This window comes from Falco cherrug, chromosome Z (assembly GCF_023634085.1).
Source record: "Falco cherrug isolate bFalChe1 chromosome Z, bFalChe1.pri, whole genome shotgun sequence".
NCBI lineage: Eukaryota > Metazoa > Chordata > Aves > Falconiformes > Falconidae > Falco > Falco cherrug.
The window spans coordinates 60,490,900-60,512,626 of NC_073720.1; the positions used below are offsets into that span (position 1 = coordinate 60,490,900).

General features: G+C 35.7%; 1 protein-coding gene across 4 annotated transcripts in view; it reads right to left on the reverse strand.

The window, feature by feature from the left end:
• The window catches only part of FBXL17 (F-box and leucine rich repeat protein 17), a 281,585-nt gene that overhangs the window by 209,328 nt on the left and 50,530 nt on the right, over positions 1 to 21,727 (reverse strand). The window lies entirely within an intron of this gene.

Genomic DNA, 21,727 nt, shown 5'->3' on the forward strand with positions numbered 1-21,727 from the left:
ACTCATTCCCATTTCAAATATTTTTGTAAAGACATTAACTTCCATTTTCACTTCACCTATGGAATTCGATCTTACACATTCCCATTAAAATTACATACTCTGGCACGTTTATCTGTTTGCCAAGACTTCAAGGCTTCTAATGGGTCTAGAAGTTCATTTTACAGTAACAGATTCACACAACTGCTTTGTGCTCATACTCTCCCCTCTAAAATAGACCCAGAAGAGCATTGATAATGTTAAGATATACAGAAGAAACCTTCAGTTACTAAAGTCTTTATGCCTGCAATCTATTAAACACTGCTAGTCTACTTCCTTTTGCTTTATCCCAAGAACACTGTCATTTTCACATATCAAAGACATTGTTTTATTTTGTTCATTACCCTGGTTAACTTCTGAAGGCCTCCTAACTGTCCAGATAAAACCTCTCAGTTTTCTTGGTCAAGAATCTGACAAATCCATACTCTTTTCATGAAAAGCAACATCATGATCGTAGAATAAGCTTGCTCTACTATAAGATCACCGTCATGGGCAAAACTAAGCTATTATTCCCTCAATATTTTTGTTTCAGGTAAGAAATGTAAATACCAACTTAGGCAACACTCTCACTGCTATCACACAATACCAACTCAGAAATAGTAGTTTCTGACAGTTTTCACATATTAAACCTTTTGTACATTAACAAAGCAACAGAACAGTATGAACACACTTTAAATCTCTTCCTACCAAAATTTACTATATGCATCACTGTGGTATGCAATGGGGATAAATATTTGCCAGATTCTTCACTATGTCTACAGAAGTTTCCTCAGTCAAACAAAGTGATAAACAAACTGAAGCAAGCCAAAACACTAGCAGAAAGAGTGGCATATCTAATCAAAATCCCAAGTCCTTCCATCTGACCAACACGTAAGCATATTCCTAGTATGAAATGCAATCCATAATACAGGCCTGTAACAGCTACATAGCAATAAAAAAACACATACAACACTGGTAATGCAGCCATCGTAGCCTCTGAGGCCAATATGCACACAAAGACAGCAAATATCTGGTATTTACGCATGCCTATAAAATCATCCAGAAATCTTAAAGAGGAAAAACAGAATCTATCCATTGGTATCACATGTTTATTTAAAGAGTTAGTAAATATCACTAAAAAGGTAATCTTTTAAAATAAGTGAACATTTTCTCTTTAAAAAATTAGACACTTAGAACATTTAGTACAACTAGAAAATTACACAATTCCTGTTCAAATCTTTTCTTTGAGTTTCAGAGATATCATGAAATATTAATAAGCAGGGAAACTTGTAGGAGTTGAAAATGTAATGTAATGTACACATAGAGTACATTCTATACCATACAAATCACTCAAGAAATCATAGCATTTGCATCCTTTTTCATGCAGATAACCCTGGGGGGTTTAAGATAAATCTACTCATACTAGGCACACATGAAACTACACAACTGAAATACAGTATGACATCATGAAGCTGCTATCGTCAGCTGTAATATATAGGTAAGGCTGTCACCAGCAAATATCTAAAGATTGCTACTGCAGACACTGAAAGTGGGCACAAAACCAAAACCTTTTTTGCAACCCACTCTCAAGACATTTCCATCCTAAAGCATTCCATACACGCCATTCACAGATGCATTACCTCCTCCTCTTTTACAAGCGTAGAAAGACAAGATTTCCCCAAATTTTCCAGTATAGGTTATGGTGCAAAATTTTGACTGCCCAAGCAACCAAAATAAATTTCATCCAGGAAACTGTTCAATTCTGATTATGTGGATTCCATTTGAAGCATATGATCATCATATGTTACAGTTGATGGGATAAATACATGCATTAAGTGGAGGAAGAAAAAAAAGTCTTATGCTGCAGATTATGCCCTTCAATGTGAAGCATAGGCTTCTAACTTGGTGAAAAGCCTCCCACGTCACATAGGAAACAGGAGAAGAAATAACATGAAAATTTCCTACACACTGCAATAAATACAATTTAACATGAACACAGCAGAAGACCTGTGATTACAACCACGTAAGTCAAACAAAGTATTCCATAATTGTTTTCCTCTTCCACACTAATAACTTTACTGCACAAGAAGAAAAGGGAAAAGGTATTTCACTGAAAAACATTAAATGACTCTGTATGTAATATCTAAACCAAACATTCCATAGTGAAGCTCACAAAAAAAAAATCATCTAATGGACATTATCATTTATTGGGATACAAAAAAGCTTCTTAAATTAGTTAAAACTCGCTCACACTAGTTAACATATTAGCCTTCTTGGGTGACACACTTATTATACGTATGTAATTATGTTTAAAACAAACAAGAAAACAACACACAAAATAGCATTCAAATTTCAGATATAAACAAGGTTACTGGCTGAGTTTATTTTAATGCATCTCTGAGGTAGGACACAGAAACAGATTGTAACCAGCCTTGCAGATTTCCTTTTGATATTGTAAGGTGGTATAACAAAATTACATTCTCCCTATAAGAAGTCTTTCTAAACAGAAAATATAACGATTTATAAGTGCAGAAAAAAAGGATTTATTGTAATATAGGTTAATGGATACAGTATTTTATCTTTATTACTACCAGTAATAAATATTAGGTATTCAGTAGCAAAGCTTATTCATCCTGCTCAAACTCAGTACTAGAAGTCTTCAAGTTTCATTAATGAAAAATCTATAAATATTCCAGAATTGAAATCCCAACTGGAGCAGCCATTTTTTTCTAAGCACCTGTATTCAAAATTACAAGTTCAGATGAACTCAGGAAATGGTGCATGAACCTACCTCACCATCAGTAAAAGTGAGAAACATTGCATAGAAATTGAAATGGTTTTGATTTGATTTATGAATGCTCTTCAAACAAGAGAACTACCATTAAAAGGATACAACTTGATAATTAGAAATAATAGGAAGAGACTTCCTCTTTGTCATTTTTCCTTAGTGAACTACATGCATTTCAACTAATTTAATTTAAAATAAACCAGTTACAGTAGTCTGATCTAGTACATCAACTGACATATTCTATCAATCTGAAGCAGAGTTAGCTTTAAATCACAAAGTAGTTAAAATCTTGAAATGCATCAGACGATGAAAAGACTAATAGAAGATGTGGTTTAATATAGTTCTCTAGGTTCTGCACTTCTATGAAATACATTTGTTTTCATGCTTTCTGATCTACCCAGCACTACAATCAATGGACACATGGTCTGCTCAGCAAAGACACTAGCTTAACAGGCTGGACATCATGACTGTCTTAACAGCAGCTTGTCCCTACATTTACAAATTGGTACAGAGTTCTCCAAGAAATTTTATGGTAAGAAGTAAACACGCTACACCCTGTGAGATTTATTACATGAATGGTACTGGCCTACAATGAAAAGCTGCAGGAAAATTTGTCATTAAAATGGTAGTCTTCAGCATTCACTACTGTGATTGACTACTTCATTACAATCACAGTTTGATATCAGCAGTAACTGGTAGGAGCAAACTCCAAACATAGTAACAATAAAAAAAAATTATAACAGCAAAAATAGAGCTTTAATATGCATGTTACACAAGGGCTCAGACCCAAATAACACATTTTGGTTCAAAAAAGTTAAAATAAAAATGGGTATTGCATAGGATACATATACACATTCTTGCATACACCTCACTGGAAAACTAATGTATAGCTTTTAGCAAGCAATCACCTCTAGCCCAGAAAAGAAAACTCTTTTAAGTGGAAGTTCTGCACTTTTGGTGTTTTATTACTCAGATCTTTCTTTTGTGACAAGAAAATTAAAATATTAAAATAGAAACTGAACTGTATTTTTGTTAACAATTGCACTAAAAATCCCAAACAAAACCCCCAAACTAAACCCAAAACCCCTAAACCTTTGTTCTGTCCTAATTACAATAGCAAGGAAAAGCGATTACCTCCAAAAAAGCATTAATGAAAAGGTCTTCGTAGCTGGTAACAGAAAATCTACCAAAATTCTTCATAACAGACATGTTTCTTCGTGTTGATTTTTTTTAAAACAGACTTTTGCATCAAATAAGTTTGTCAAAAAACAAATATGGGGGAATTCTTTTGTTTGTTCTTATAATATTTAAAGAAGTCTTGATTTCTTCCTTTCTGAAAGCTGGGCAAACAAGGAACTCAGTGTTATTTGGTAAGAAAATCATATGTACATAGCCTACCTGGCTGGCATCATTCATATCACTAATTTTGATCTATCAGCTAAGTCTAAAGAGGCCATCTGGATGCAGATGGCAAAAGAAACAGAATATGTAACAATAAGCATAAATAAAATACAGTCAGGGAGGCACTTAAAGATATTAATGACAGACATTTGTCTTTTTGTTATCTGGGTTAAACAATTTTACATTTCCAAGGCCAAAGATTAAAATAGGAAGACGAATCATCTCGTAAGGGCCCTCACTGACACAGTAGAAAGTGAAGGAATGGGAAACTACAGCTCCAAGAGAAGCACACAGATACATAAAGTAGAAATTAAGGATGTTACCCATCATATCAAGGCGTAATTTAAAACAGGCCCAGAATACTACAGCTGATAAATTACAGAAGGTATTAGGAGTAGATGATACGATGTGAGTTTGACCATGAGTTAGATGTGACTTTTTTATCCTTGTATGTTGTCTAAAGGCATATGAAAAACCTGTTCAGATTATTTCAATCTAGCATTGCATACATGCATTTAAGAACAGCATCTTGCTAATGAGAAATGCAAGTGGGCCTGCTGTATTAGTCACGATTGGAAGCAGGCTACAATCCTGATTAAACCTAGTGCAGAACCAGATCTCCATGCAGAGGCTGAAATGGGAGAACCTGTCATCACATGGATCCACAACCTGACAGCTGACAGGCTGGTGTGAAACCCTGCATGCTGTGTGATAACAGCAGGACCAGCACAAGAGGGTGCTGAAGTTCAGCAACTCGGTTTTAAAAGGAGAGAAGAAAAAGAAACACCTGCTTACTCTTCCCAGAATTTAGCACATTCAGAGAACAGATCACAACTGCTGCCAGTCCCTAGGCCATCATAAAGAAAAAGGAAAAAAAAACAACAAACCAAAGCAAAATAAGAAAATAGCAAGCAGGAAAAAAAACCACGTTAAATCTTGAAAGTTCTCACCAAGTCAGTATGTCTTAGTTTAACACTGGTAAGCAGCTAAGCACCACACAGCCACCTGCTCTGTCCCTCACCCCGTGGGATGGGGGAGATAATCAGAACGGTAAAGGTGAGAAAACTCATAGGCTGAGTAAAAAGAGTTTAATAGTTAAAAAAAAACAACCAACAAACAAACAAACAAAAAAACCAACAATAAAAAGGGAGAAAAACCCAAACCAAGAAAAACAAATTATGCAAAATAAAAAAACCAAACAAAACAATTGCTCACAACCAACTGACCAATGCTCAGCCAGTCCCCAAGCAATGGCAGCCTGGTCAACCCCCTGCCTTCCTCCCCAGCTTTACCTGCTGAGCATGATGCCATATGGTATGGAATATTCCTCTGGTCAGCTGGGATCAGCTGTCCTGGATGCTCCCCCTCCCAACCCCTTGTGCCCCCAGCCCTCTCGCTGGTGGGGTGGGGTGAGGGGCAGAAAAGGCCTTGGGGCTGTGTAAGCGCTGGCCAGCAATAATGAAAACATCCCTGTTACCAACGCAGCTTTCAGCGAAAAATCCAAAGCACAGCCCTATTCAAGCTCCTATGGAGAAGTTTAACCTTATTCCAGCCAAAACCAGTACACAGTATCATCACAAACCCTCGCTTTGGTTAAAGTAAGTCACAACAACAAAAACCAACCAACCAAAACCAATACGCTTTCAAACCAACCCAATTCTGACTAGACATGTAAAATAAGACATTTCAAGTATTTTTATTCTAGTCAAGCTAGCCAACAAGATTTTTTGAAAGAAGTAACACCTTTATTTTTTCCTGATCTTTCTAATCTTTGCCAATGTAACACACTTCACCTCTACCCCACCCCTCCCTATTGGTAAATATGACAATTACAAGCAGAAAAGTAATTTTTTATGCCAGAAGTGTGAAAAAAGCCGTGTAACTTGATAAGGGAAGATGAGCCATTACCTTACTGAAAAGCACACACAGTATTGCTAGCCTCCTAATTCTTTCAATGAATTCCTTCACAAATCAGCTGCAATTTCGTGAGAACAGCAAACTATGCAAGATCCAATGTTTTCCATAATCAATGCATCATCAACATCTCCAGCTTCTGGCAAAGCAATCAATTAGGTCAGCTCTCAAATAATCATCAGCAGTGCCAAAGTACACTGTTTAATGATTGCATCAGCAGTTTTCTTGGGTGGGGGCAGGGGGGGCAAGAGAGACAGAGACAGCAAGAATTAAGCTCCCCCTACTCATAATTATAAACAGAAGAGCAATTATGTCATATCTGTTCCCAATATAATATCTGGAAAGCTGTAAGAAACATATTTTTCTTTCTTGTCTCTCTTCATCCCCAACTCACTCTCACATCCTCACACATCTGCAGAACCAGAAGAATAAAAAAATGGGGGCTCAGGCCTCTTCAGGCCCACCTTGGTGACCTGCTTTTTCAGAAAAAAACAGAACCACCAGTTGGACAATCATAAAAATAATCTCCTGCCTTTTTCCTTTATCCTTGAACAGTTGGACCCTTAGCTGTCTTAGCTTCATTACCTTGAAATGAGACTTACAGAGACACTGGCTCCACAAACTCATTAACTCAATTCCTCTTCTTCTCACCTCCTTAGTATAAATTATTCAGACAACTACCAGAATAAATTTTAAGGTAAGAAAAAGGATGCAGAAATAAATGAAAAATCTAAAGCACATGTTTACCTAAAGTAGGCTACTATTATCTTAGCATCTGTATTTTTTACAACTGTTTGGGGGAGTTTTCTTTGATGAAGAAAAAGCAGCAACAACAATTTGTATGAGTAATGTCCTTCACAGAATATCACAGACTAAGTTATTAAACTGAGGAAGGTGGAAATCAATATAAGAATTAAAAGACAGGAAAGGAACTAAAATGGTGATAGCAATGAACTGGATTGAAAGAATAATTGAGCTGGGTGGGAGTGAACAGTTAAATGCAGAGTTTGCAACAAGTCTTGGAATAGGTATTAAATAGTTTTAAGAAGAATACGTAACCCCCAAGAGACAGAATGCAAGGAACTTTACTGGTAAAACTGGGAGTATAGTCAACACAGATGAGAATAACAGACCTGTTCACGAAGACCTGGATGAGTATGAAGACTGGAATAAAGCAAACAGGATGAAACCGAAGAACATTATGCTCAAAGTCACTAGAACTTCCTTACAAACTCAGATCTTATCAGCTAGAAACACATCAGAGGAGAAAACACTGTGTATCCAGTTATAGATTAGTACTACAAGCACAGATTAGATGCAGCCATGTAACGATGAACTACCCTAAAATGTATCAGGTACGGTTTTCCTACAAGAGAGAAGGACACAATTCTGCAACCCACTCAGTAAAGGTGTGCAAAGGAAGTTCTTTGCAATTCTGTTCACTCATATTCAGACCAGACCAATGTAAAAAAAGAGGTACTAAGATCATGGACTGGAATAAAAGCAAACGAGACACTTCAAAAGAGCCCAGTTTATCAAAGATACCACCAGGATCTGATCTCTCACCTGATATGAACCAGGAGGTGAGAACATAATGAAAAATTATCTTAGCTAAGGACAACTATAACCACAAATCTTACATGGAAAGACTGGTGAAAAAGACTAGGAATTCAAATAAAGTTTGAGATTTCACAGCATTTTAACTTCTCAGTTTTTGGATCAAAACAGATATACCTCTAAACAGCACCAGACCATGTGATTAGCTATGGTAGCAAGCAACAGGACTCCCTGATGGAGTAAGTCTCTTTTCTATATGCTTCCATATATCCCTTACACTAGCTAACACTCAGCCACATCTCATAGACTTTAGGAACCTTGAGATTTAACTAGAAATTCCACTGAGTCTGGACTACTTGGAAGAATTCAATGACTACTACTACACAGGAAAAATACGGAACAGAATGTAATAGCCATCCTGCTGAAACAGCAGTATAGTATTCAGAGCATAAAAACATAACTCAAGTGTAGACATGGCTGCCAGCAGATCTGCTTAGTGATTTTTACTCTTCTTCACACTCCTCAATAACTTAAAATGCCAAATAGTCCTCCAGTTCATGACAAATGCTTTTGAAAGGAAATCAGTTTCAATATAGAAAGTAAAGAAGAAGTAAAAGAAAAACAAACCCAAAACCAACTATATCCACCAGGCTGGGACTTTCACTCAGCAGTCAGTGACTACAGACACATATATTAGTAACTAACCATAAGAACAAAATTGTTTCAGAAAGAAAAACGTAAGGTTGGAGGAAATACCAAATTTGGTATCTTCCCAAAATGCCTATTTGACAACATCAAAAGCTTAATGGTTAAGTTTTCAAGGGAGTGCAATAAGAAAAGACTTTGCTTTTTGAAGGAAAATGACAATACCCTTGCTATTTATTGAAAAACTTACATTAGAAAAGTTAGTATTGCATCTATATTAAACCTTTTTGTGTTTTCAACTGGGGGATTTAATTTCATGAGGTCTTATCTAAGGGATGTATAGTTGTCTCTGTATGCTACAAAGTCTGGTTGTTAATTTTCTTGTGAGAAATAGATCCAACAATTGCCTTGTGCAAATACAATTAACCCAACGCCCATGGAATGTGCTTCACTAGGGTAAAGTCATTGAACAGGGACCAGAAAGATAAGAAGACTCAGTACCTGACAGTGACTGTCACTAAGACGGCTGTTTCCCCCCAGACTTAGAACAGTTAGCCGGAAAATGTGCCCTACACAAAAAGGAAAAACGACTGTCTCTCATTTTGCAGCTGTTTTTATTTCCTGTCTCACTGCTTCACTGCACAGTAGGAACCCCATGGAACTGGACATGTAGTTTATTCAAAGCACTCTTGTTGCTTTAAGAACATGAAAACAATACCTCAGCTTCACTATGAAATGACCTTGATGATCTGTATTACAAATTTTATTAGTCTCTGACAAATGTTAAGATACTTCCCAATATGATTGATTGCATTCTTCACTGCTCCAGTTACCTCAAACTAAATTGTCTGTCATTATAATGATGACTTTTCTAAGTACAGTTTCTTAATTTTTTCCTGTCTTTCAACAGTGATCTCACAACAGACTGAAAGTGTTTATGGATCAATAACATGCAAGAATAAAATACTGCATTCTAACAAATGTTTTTAATTTTTGTGCTTATGAGGTGCTGTGACAGAGCTTTAGCAGAGAACATAATTTTATGTGATGGGATAATAACATCCAAACCTAGTCTGCACATATCCAGCACCGTGAATAGCCAGAAAATTCTACAGATTCTGAATAGTAGCAGGTATAACTCAACTGTATTCAATGAAAAGTAAAATTCAATGTGATTCAATGGAAAGTAAAAAAAAAAAAAAAAGTAATTGTATTCAACACACATATTCTAGACACACCTGATCAGAGACAGTCTGTCCTGCTGAGCTACTCAAGTGTGCCTGACCCATTTTTCCCTGACACTGAGTTCAGGTGCCCCACATGATGCAATGATAACCAGAAGGGCTTTGAAAGGAGCCAGAAAAGATTCAGAGCATTTACTCATTTGGGCTCTAGGCATGATGAAAATTCTCTCTTACTTTCAGTCTTTGAAAACAGCACATCTTAATTCACACGGGAACCCAGTTATTCAGGTCATGCTGACAGTGTTCTTCAGGATACATACCTAGGAAGTAACTCTACCTCTGTACAAATAACAGTAAGTCTTCTGCATAAGATCAGGAAGGTTTCTCATTTACAGACAGGTTCATGAATGTCACAGGTCCAAATGACCTAAAAGGAGATCTCCTCAGTAAGTCACAAAGCAGAAATTTATTTGCTGACTAACTTTGATTGCTAAAAACTGCACCAAAACCTCTGCCCTCAGAGGCCTCCCTGCAGCTACCCCACTGCCAGCACCTCACCACAGACACCTACTACACTGACAAATGAACGACAACAACAAACTAGAAAAGAACCTTTTTTAGGTTCTTTTCTAGACTAGGTAGGAGCAAGACAAAGACACTATATCATGTATCTGAAGGTTGCAACTAGATGTGGACTTCTAAATAGTGACTACTACTAAAGTAGCGCTTCTAACTGCCTTTGACTCCAGGAAGTTGAGATTCAAACCATGCCCATACTTCTGGATTCTAATACACAAAAACCATTTCATAGCAAGGTTATATCTGTAGGCTTATACTGCTAAAAACATATTACCTGGCTCTGACTTCCATTAGCTGGTCTCCGCAGTTTTTAGTAAAAGTGCAGTATTATTCCATTATATAGACACAGATTCAATTGCTTCAGGTCACAGAGCTGATCCGAAGCAATCTCACGAAAGACTGCAAATCTCTTCAATCCCACTCCTTTGCTTTTACCACTGAAGCACTGCTTTAGCTTTAAACACCTCTCAGTTCAAATCACAGCACCCTATTCATTAATATTTTCAGCTATAAACTGTAATTTCACATACTTCAATTAGGCTATTCTAAAGGTTAAAGCAGTATCTTCAGAAGCTAAACTACAGAAGAAGAAAGTGGTGTTAAAAAGAAAACTATGAACATCCCCAGTACTAAAAAACCCTGGTCTTTTAAGGTGGTAATAATTTTCAGCTTCTCAGTAAATCTTAACTCTTCCCCCTTTAGCACTTCTGAACACCTGAGTATATGAAGCTATGTAAAGCATTGCAAAGCTGTATCTAAAACTATACATGAAATCTTAACCCAAGAAACACTACTACATAACAGTAACTTAATCTATAAAAATCTAGCATATACACTGTATTACAAAATACATCATTTATATACACATTACCCAAGGAATAGACACATTTTCAGACAGGTCAGCATACAATACCAGGGTTGTTTCGCTTTGTATTAATTTTCCAAATCAAACTTGCTCAAAGGATCCTGCTCTTTCTACAGGATCACAATTTCTAGGAACCTGCTGGCCCCATGCATGCTATGTAGTGTTGGTGCTACAAAGAAATCCCAGCAGGCACACAGACTGTAAAGCACAGGCTAGAATAAAACCAAACAGTCCACCTAAAAATCGCTATACATTTTGGCTGTACAAAAACAATGGAGTGAAACACATTTACTATAAATACACCACTGCTGGTTTGCTCAATCTTTTGAAGATAAGTCACTTATTTTCTGTGCATTTTGTCCTAGTTGTGTTGCTTTGTGCCAACTTAAGTCATTCTTTCTATGTTTACATCTTTCAAGTGCTTGCAGATAACTGGTATGGCTAAAAGACTGAAGCTCAAAAGCACAAATAGTTAAATAATTGGATACTGCACTGACAGTATCTAAATAAGACCATATTGTGCTGTGCCTGCTAAAACGGTAACCAGAACGTTCAGAAAACTGACAAATATCTGATTATTGGGATTCATCAACATCAATGATAATTTTGAAAGTGCTTGCAAAAAATACACTATTCTCTTGTGATTAGATTTGAATGGATAACCAAATAGATGCCTTTGACAAAAACACAAGAAATCTCCCACTTCAGAAAGACATACTGTTGTAAACAAATCAATCATACCTCCTTTCGCTGCTGCAGATACAAGGTATAAGAACACAGACCTCTCTTCTTACTTGCAAAACCTACACCAAAAGACATATAGCCTCAGGGAAGGACTGAACTACTTTCTCCTCATCATTAGCCAACAGTGAGGAACTAGAAATCACATCAAAGCCTCTTTTTCTTTAGAAAAGCACCATTTCTTCTCCTTTTCCTTAAAACCAGCTGGAAGAGTTTATGGGATAAGCTTACAGGGATTTTCTTCCAAAATGCCTGCTACATTGTCAACACCACAAGACAACAGAGGAGGGCATCACAGATTTTGGCAGAGCCGCTGAATTCAGGTAAACTTAATTTAGAACTTCTTCTCAAGTGCTAAATTGTTTCTACAAAACCAAACGTTTTGTATGCAAAACATGTATCAGTGTTCCATATTAATTATAGTACCTATTTATATTTTTAACACAAACTTCTCACATTTGAAAAATACAAGCATCATTAAGAAACAACACTTATTTTTGGCAGCATTGCTTTCAATAAGGGGGCTTATAAGAAAGATGGGGATGGACTTCTTAGCAGGGCCTGCAGCATCAGGACAAGGTGTAATGATTCTAAACTGAAAGAGGGTAGAGTCAAACTAAATACAAGGAAGAATTTTTTTTACAATGAAGGTGGTGAAACACTGGAACAGGTTGCCCAGAGAGGTGGTAGACACCCCATCCATCCCTGACAACATTCAAGGTCAGGCTGGAGAATTGTGAGTAATCCAATCTAGTTGGAGATGTCCCTGCTCACTGCAGAGGCTTGGACTAAATGACCCTTAAAGGTCCTCTCCAACCCAAACTATTGTATGATTCTATCTCACCAACTTATAACAAAGTGCCTGAATAGCTGGTTATACATTGTTGTCAAGTATTTTCCTAAACTGAAGTAGTATTCAGGTTATGAATAAAAGATACTAATAACATGAGAAGATTATTAACTAATTAGAAAATCACACAACCACCAATGCCCTCAATAATTTCAACGTATACCTGAAATCAGCATATATTTTGTAGTATTTATTTATTTCACAATAAGTGATCTGTTGCTCAACTCCTTGCTACAATTTAAATAAATCTTCATGCATATTACTGTATGTTAACTTTGCTACATCTTCTTTAAAATGCAAAGGCAAAATGGAAGAGACAAACCAGAAAAATTACAGTTAGAAATCTGACACACATAAATTGAAGGTATTAAAGATTTTTAAAAATATTTTTAGGTCGTTTTCTACATAATGCCCCCAGTTAAACTATCTTCCTTATGTAACAACTATGCAGAAATATGCTAAGTAATTTTATTGAATAAAACTAAGTAAAAAAAATTTACTAAATTCTTTTCCAGTCTGCCTTAACATATCTCTGCACATAAAAGGAAATAAACATAATAAAGCATTTAATAAAACTAACTTTGAATATACAACAGAATATTGAAGAGCAATACCACCAATAACCAAATCATTCTTCCACATATAATTAGCTACAGTCATATATAAACAAAGGCATAAAATACTTTCTTCTTTGTGTAATAGTAATGCAACACTATTCATCTTTAGAGAAATACGACAATGAATCAACAAATCCAAGTGCATACAAAACGCACATCATTTTCTGGTCACTTCAATAAAATAAATTCCAACTATTAAGGCTTCTATATTACACTTAACATGGATTACAGCAAAAAGTGAAGTAATTATTGCTTAATAAAACAACGTTTTCGAAGTTATATAAAGCTCAATAATTTATATAACTTCACTTTTTAAACCTAGCTGATGATCCATTACCCCTCCCCTTCTGTTTCTTATGCTTTAAGGTGTTCATTAGTCATTTAAAGGTATTCCCTCTTATCCTATTAATAGTTTCCTGAAAGGCTTTCCACAGGTGGCCATAAAAAAAACCTTTTGGAAATCCAAATGGACTACATCAACCCAAATGTTTTTTCTATGATTTTTAATCCTCTCAAAATAATTCTCTCTTTAAACATTCATCCTAAATGGATCTTGGTCAAGTATTCACAGATTCCATTTTCTACTATTATTTTGGCTACTGTGTCCAGTGCATTTTCATAGTTTACTGTCCCTGGATCATATGGACAGAAACATTAAAACAATGAAAATAAACAAGAAAAATACTTAATGGCACACTTGTCAGCCTGCAGTCCTCAGTGGATAAGGTAGCCCTCAGCAAGATGTTATACACCTCTATCAGTAATTGAGGTTTTTATATGTAAGTTCCTTAAGAACTCTGCAGTGAATGCCAGCTGGTCCAGCAACTTGTTTATGCTCATTTCACTACAAAAAGGAATGTATGTGCCCACACTCCACAGCTCTTCTGTAGGCATTTCAGTTTCAAACACAACCTCTGATAAGCAATCTGTGAAGGGAGGCTCTGGCTTAGGAGTCCTCCACTGTGAAGAGCATTGTGAGAAACTCATTTAGCACCTGTAGAGGCTGGTCCCTGCAACCTCCCCAACCATGCTGCCAAGCCCAAGTCATCTGTGAAAAGGTTCAAGAGCTTTCTTCTTTTGCTAACTGTTCTTCATACTGTTTTTTACTGCTTTACTGTATACTTAAAATTAATCTGCCAGCTTTTATGATGCTGTTTCCTTCATTTGACTGTAACTTCAACTCTTAATGGATGTGTGCTTGCCTCCTGCAATTTCTCACCAACATGTTCAACCTTGCTTGTTAACTTTTTGCCATTCTTTAGATCTTTCTTATTTTATGTTTCCTCTTCTTCCTTAAATTATCTTCCAGTGACTACACGGGTTTAATTTTCTTAACTGTACATCTTACCTTCTTTTCAGTAAGTTGTTTTGGTTTACTTATTTCCTTGAAGTTGTGCACACTAACAGGTGTGGAGGGTGTGTTCTGCTGTTGGTTTTGGTGGGGTTTTTTGTCCTTCATTTTTTATATTGATTCGCAAAATTTTTCACTCAGCACCACCCCCGCTGGTTAAATCTCCTTCTGCACGCTCCATGACCAGTTCTTGCTATCACTGACAGCCTAGGAATCTCACTTTAGTTGCATCTCAGTGTGAAATTCTCCCATAACTGTTGTCTGCCATGACTACTGTACCTCCAGACCACTATATTTCTTGCTCTTATCTCTCTTCCTGTATATATTCTATACAGCCAGTGCCACCATCCTGGTGAGGCTGTTAGTAACCAGAAACTATACTACACTATTCCTGTTAAAGCCTAGCATTTCTACCTACAAAAATTATGCACGATGAGGTGATCATTTTGTTAAATTGATCCAATCCTAAAGTCTCTTGGCATGTATCACTACCTTCATGACCTGATTTCCCTCTTTCCCATCTAGGTTAGAAGATGTCCATTCCATCTATGTCTTCATATACAGAATTTTATTAGAAACTCAATATACATAGAATTATTTTTCCTTGTGCATCCTCTCATGGCTTTATAGTACCAAATAAAGACAGACCATTTTTTTTAAAGAAAGCCACAGTTAAGAGAATACTGGGGAAGGCATCAAGATGTTCAACGTACATTACATCTCAGACTTTATTTAGCCAGGTGGTCACATAATGGAAAACTCAAGAGAATTTTCCTGTCGGTCTTTCAGACTGAAAATTTTTAAAAATTGAAGACATTCTTTGCACTAGAAAAATCAACAGAACAACAGAATTTGATAATGTAAGAACTATTTTTCTTCTTTGTCCCATGTTAAAATATTATTCCCTATGTGTAAAGAATCAAATTCATCTTAAAGTTCAAATCATTAAAAAACAGCACCAGATAACTTACTCTGAATTAAAAATAAAAGTAAAAAAATGAAGACAAAGACAGATGCTGAAATTTTGGTTAGATAGGCATTTTCCTAGGTAGATCTAAGAAAAAAAATAATTCTTATATTTCTTACTGCAAAGGACAGACATTCAGTAGAACTCAGCATACTTTATATATATAATTATTAAGCTTCTATTTACTAAATGCTACAACATAAGTTCAATTAATAAACTAATGGAAATATGTACCTAGTACTGCTAGTTTAGAAACGGAAACCTAGACAGATTGTCTTTGAATTCATCATTATGATAAATACAGGTAAATATAAAATAAATACATAATAGATGTAAAATCTTTCTAAAATTTAAAATAAATATATAATAAATAATGATTCTGAAACATTTTAAAGTGTCTGTCCAAGGAAAAGCCTCTACTAGCCTTTCATTCTTTTCCGCTGCCATCTTGAGTGTTTCTCCCCTTTCACTTTTTTTGAAAACTTTTCTTAAAATAACCGAAACATTCAAAAAAAGTTTGCTATTCTAAAAGCACTATGAATGAGATTTATTTATGACATGAAGCTTAGATTCATAAAACCTCAGTAAATTTAAAAATAGATTGCCTCGTCACCCTAAACTTTACACACAAATAGCACCCAGTGCAATTCTTGCTAACAAACTACAACTTTCTAGGGTTACACAAAACTGCTGGACATCAAGGTTAAAAATAACTTCCCCTCACATGCATATAAATGCAAATTCAAACTCATGAAACAGCTTTACACTAACGGGAAGTAAAATGCTTCTTCTGCAAATACAGAAAGTCTAAACCAACCCCCAAAAACTGTTAATCTACCTTGTAAAAGCTTACTTGAAAATAGTCATATTATAAAAAGAAATCATTCCTTGTGTTACATTCATACTTCAGGTCTCCAAATAAATATACTCATCATTAATATGCTATTTTTAAACCAACATAAAATGTTTTCAGAACACTTGCAATTCTAGTGACTGAACTAATGAATGTTCAGCAGTTATTCCTTCGGAAGTATATCACAACAAAGAACTGGAAGAAGTGACATAGTGTACAGCCATATCTGAAAATTCAAGTCCCTACTACGAACACATTTTTCTGTAAAATTTTGAAACTCAGATATTTAAGATCAGTTTCAAAATGATAGTATCAGCTTCAAGGAAAACCAGAAAAAATCAGCACTGAGGAAAGATTTAATTAATTAGTCTGAAATTCTAAGTGAATTAGTCTGAGATTTTAACTGAAGACATTTAATCTTTTTTTCTGCAATAGCTCAGAAACTAATTATTCTGTTCTTCAGAAAGAGGAAAATCTGAATTACCAAATAGGTCAAAGGTGTATTTTTTTTTTTTTTTTTCAAAAAAGCAAAACATCTACAGATATAAAGCTAACAGAAAAGTGATTTTTATTAGTCCACCAATAATGAACTGGCTTGATGAATTAAGAGATAACTGTTTCAGCCACAGAACTGGCCTTTTTTCTTATTTTTCACACCATACTTACCTTACATAATGATCACAGTATCAGGAAGAAGTGATACAACAACGCTAAAAAGCAGAACAGTCTTTAGTGCATTCTATAGATGTTGGTTTCTACAAGTAAGCAAACACAGACACTGAAGTCATAGTGAAAGTGGAAGGCTGCAAATATATTTGTAGGTAGGTATATAGGTAGGTTGGTGGCAGGGGGAGTTTGGGATGTGTGTATGATAGAGTCCAGCATAAGAACACAGGCACACCTTCCCTATGTTTCAGTACTAAAAAAAAAAATATAATAAAATAATGAAAACCTCAACTGAATGAGTACCAACGTATGAAAAGAGGAGACCAGGCCTACAAGGATCCAACATATCTGGGCATCTCTGAAACTAAAGGTACCCTAATGCTCCACAAAAATCTACTTAATATTTTCTGCAGTAAGACCATCCCTGGCATAGCCTGTGTTTTAAGTCTTCTATTTGTTAACACTGTTCATTCAGAAATCTTACATAGGTGTGGTGGGCTGACCTTGCCTGCTACCAGATGCCCATCCAGCTGTTCTCTCACTACTCCTCCTCAAAAGGACAGGGGGAGAAAATAAGCTGGAAGAGCTTGTGGATCAAGATAAAGGAAGTTTAATAACAAAAATCAAAAGGTGCACATGGAAATGAAGCAAAATCAAGAATTCTTTCACTACTTCTCATTGGCAGGCAATGTCCAGCAACTTCCTGGAAAGCAGAACCTCTCACCCACCCCCAGCTTACCGACCTTTGGGAAGGCCTGGGTCAGACATAGAACCTTGATGCTGTGCAAGCACCTGTTCAATGACAGCCAGAGCACTGGTGTGTTATCAACACTGTTCAGCCACAAATGCAAAGCTCAGCACTATATGGGCTGCAATGAAGAAAGTTAACTCCATCCCAGCTAGACTCCAAGAGTAGGGTGCAGCAGCAACCCACTAGGGCTCAGGCATCAACCTCACCCTTCCCATTAGACCTGGTTACACACACAGTATTTATGAGATGAAAATGGTCTACTGACATTTTCATTTCCATGCCTTCTTCTAAACCCTAAAATTTAACTCATGTTTATCACAATCTTTGAAAATACTCAAATTGAGTTTCCTAAGATATAAAGTATTATTTAGCATTGATGATTTCCATAAAAAGCATTGCTACAACATTCTTTCTAGACCTGAAATAACTTAAGAGCCTAGGTATCTATTATTTTTAAATCACTTAATTTTTTCCAGTATTTGTAATGATTAATTTCAGGGGTTTCCCTGATATTTATCTGCTTAGCAGTTTAAGGCAATAAACTGTACGATTGATCCGGAACCTTTGACAGCTTCTCGCTCAACTGTCATAGTTTTCTGATTTGTGTCAAAATTTGTTTGCTCAAACCCTGACAGATGACAAGAGAGTTTGAGGAGTTACACCTACAGCAAAATAAAGCTCTAACTTTATTTAGAAAATGCATACTTTTGAATCATTACATTAAAGAATTATGCTAATACGGAACATACCAGTTACTATAGGTAACTCAAAGCACATAGTTCAGTAACACCCATCACACACTTTTACCTTTGCTTCAAACATAATACAAACTTATCATCACATCATGTCTTCAACTACACCTCTTGCCAATAAAGTATCCTAAATTTCTGGAAGCCCGCTGTGAACTATGTAATTCTCTCTTTCCCATATATATGAAGAGCCATTTTTTATCTAATGCACTGTTTTGGAACCATAAACATCAAATCCATTTAAGCTGATGTGGAACCTCACTGCCAAAAATAGTTAGGAGGAACAACGTAAGAAGTGTAAAGTAAGGTATGCATGTATGAGGTCTCTGAATTCCACTCACTTTGCAGTATTTCTAAAGAGAACAGAGCTCTTTCTCACCATAGTTGCGCTTACAAAACTTAACATTCAAAGCAATTTTATTTGAGGAAAAAATAACCTATTAAAATAGTGTCATCCCATTCTGGGACATACTGTTCTGTCTCTAGAAAATAAAGGGGTTTTTTCCCCTCAAAAATGAAACCAGGAAGAGTAGAGAGTGACATACAACAAATCATTTGTTTCTGAGGATCCTGAGAAAAACCAAGAAATTCTTATCATTCAAGTTATGTATCAAACAATAGAATAATTATAATTCAGACAAATCCTGTTTGTTTACAATGAAAACCATTTGTGAACACAAAAAGGTAAGGACAATCAATCCATTGTCCTAGATGATCTATTGTTTTCCTAGAAAGACCAAATTTATATACCTGTGTCAAAGAATTACATAATTTTTCATTCTTGCAAAAATTTACATTGTATTACTATTTTAAAATGTCTTTTAACATTCAAAACAGTAAGCCATTTAAATTATTTCCCCTAAATTGACACAGAAATAAAATGCCTTCTCCCTTACAACATCAACTATCACCTCTTCATAAATCATTCAATCTCACAAAATGCTCCTGGAATGAACACGAAGCAAAAAAACTAAATGAAACTCTTGATTCCTTCCTGGGCCTATATGAATCACAGAATCGCAGTCTACAACACATTAACAATATGCAACTATTGGCTCTTGAAGCATTTATAACAGTAAAGTTTCCTGATTCTTCTGAAGATCATCTGAAAGTTAGATTATCCTGAGATATTTTTAAATTGCGACACATCTAGCTTTGTCTGCTTTTCATTATCCTCCCTTCAGAATATTCAGGTATCATTTATTTAGAATAATCATTAAATCCCTTTAGAATATAAAATCACACATACACACACACAAAAAAAAGCCCAACAAACAACCCACCACTCAGACAGATAAAATAGGTTGGAAAATTCTCTTCATCCCTTCATCCCCACCCTTCAGCAGCAGCCATTTCATACTCTCTTCTGCAAACTGCTACAGAAGTGAAGCTGAAACTTTCTTGTCAATGTTGCTCCCAACCTGTTTACCCTAATTGCTAGATCCCTTAGACTTAACTTTCTCCCCACTTCCTCCTTAGTTCAACAGCAATTTTTTTTAAATTAGTCAGCTAATGTTTGTGAGGCACTTGCACCTGTGAGTGAATAGGAGGTAAAAAGTTCTGCCTTCAAAGAGTGTATGAACTGGGGAGCAAACAGTAAAATATGACCAGTGGCCATAACTTGAAAAATAAATGGAAATAAAAGATTGGCTAAATTCCCACTAATATAAGCAACATCCATTTTGTGTTTGAATAAAATGAAGTTCTGAAGTAAGAAATGGAAAATGCGATCTTTCAAATTAAAAATTGTCTCATAGTATGCATGCCAAGAAGGCTAAGAAAGGCTACACATACAACCTTAAATTGTTTTCCTGATTTCTGACCAGTCAACTTTGCCACTAAACATAGGATCCAATTATAAACACATTACACATCTAAAGTATGCAGTTACTTTAAGCATTACTGCTAACTCTGTAAAGAATCCTACCTTGTTACTTGTCAAGTTCACATACAATAAGCTTACTGTAGAGCAGTAAAATAACTAGTAGGACAGATCACTCTTACTTCATGCAAGAATAACAGCTTGGATTTACAGGTGCATAATTTTCCCAACGCTATTTTAAATGTCTTCCTCGCTATACCCGTCTGATCTTCCTAAGAGTAGGGTAAAGAGAAATGTAAAAGGATTCTTCAGACATGCTCATTCACGTTGCCAAATAATCACTGGCAGATCATTGAACTTTTCATCCCCAATGTTATAAATTAATACCTTGTAGATTTCTGAAGCACAGGATTAAAAGTTAAATGCACGTGATAGTTTGAAAACCACAGTTTGTTAAAGAAGTTATCTTCCGAAACTTTCACTAGTAATTTTTCCACTTCCAGTATTTTTCATATGTCTCATATTATACTGTGGTAGGCTGGCAAGTTATTACCCTTTCTTTAATCTCTGCTTTAAATATTGCCTTGTTATAAATGGTTTAATTAAAAACATGTGCACAGCTTAATGTGAATTTTACCATGAAAACTTACACTGCAGAACAGAAGCAAAACATGAGACAGACTATTTTCAATACAGAAAGAATTTACTTCGGTTTTATTTTAAGCAAAACAACACAACGTCTACGCTGACACAGAACATGTTTAGAAACCTCAGTAAAAATGCTCTTTCTGAAACATTTCTTCATTCTAAGACTTTCCACTGTGGATGTTATATTTAATATAGTACTTTCATTTCTCCTTCATTCTCCACATTTTACTGAGAATGACAATACAATTGCTATTAAAATCATGTACATTGACTGAACACTGCTGAAAGCCTTAAATTAAGAAAACTGCTCTCAACGAGACAACCATGAAGTTACTGTTTTCTAAAACTAAACATGAAAATTTTCAGTAGTTTCACAGAAGCAATGCTAAGCAGATAAGATTTCAAATTAATATAAATTGTACTGTTTACTCATTGCCTCAAACTTTTGTCTTTTTCTGTTGCTTTCTAAATAAGTACATCCTCTAAATGTGTGTCTCAATTTTGGTGTTCTTGAATATGTTTTTAAAAGGTCTTTGGAAGGTTGGGAAAAAGAGGGAAAGGAAATACTTTACTTAAGTATAACACTACATTTACACTTCTTCCCTTCTGTGACTGATCTAATTTATTCCCCGCTTTCTATGCCACACTGCACTTGAGGTTGGGAAGGTGGGAGGGTGAGGTGAGGGGAAAGGGGCAGCAGCAAGCACCCCAGGAAGTTACGCTACACAAAATATTCTCAAATATACTTCAGAAGGAAGTCCAGA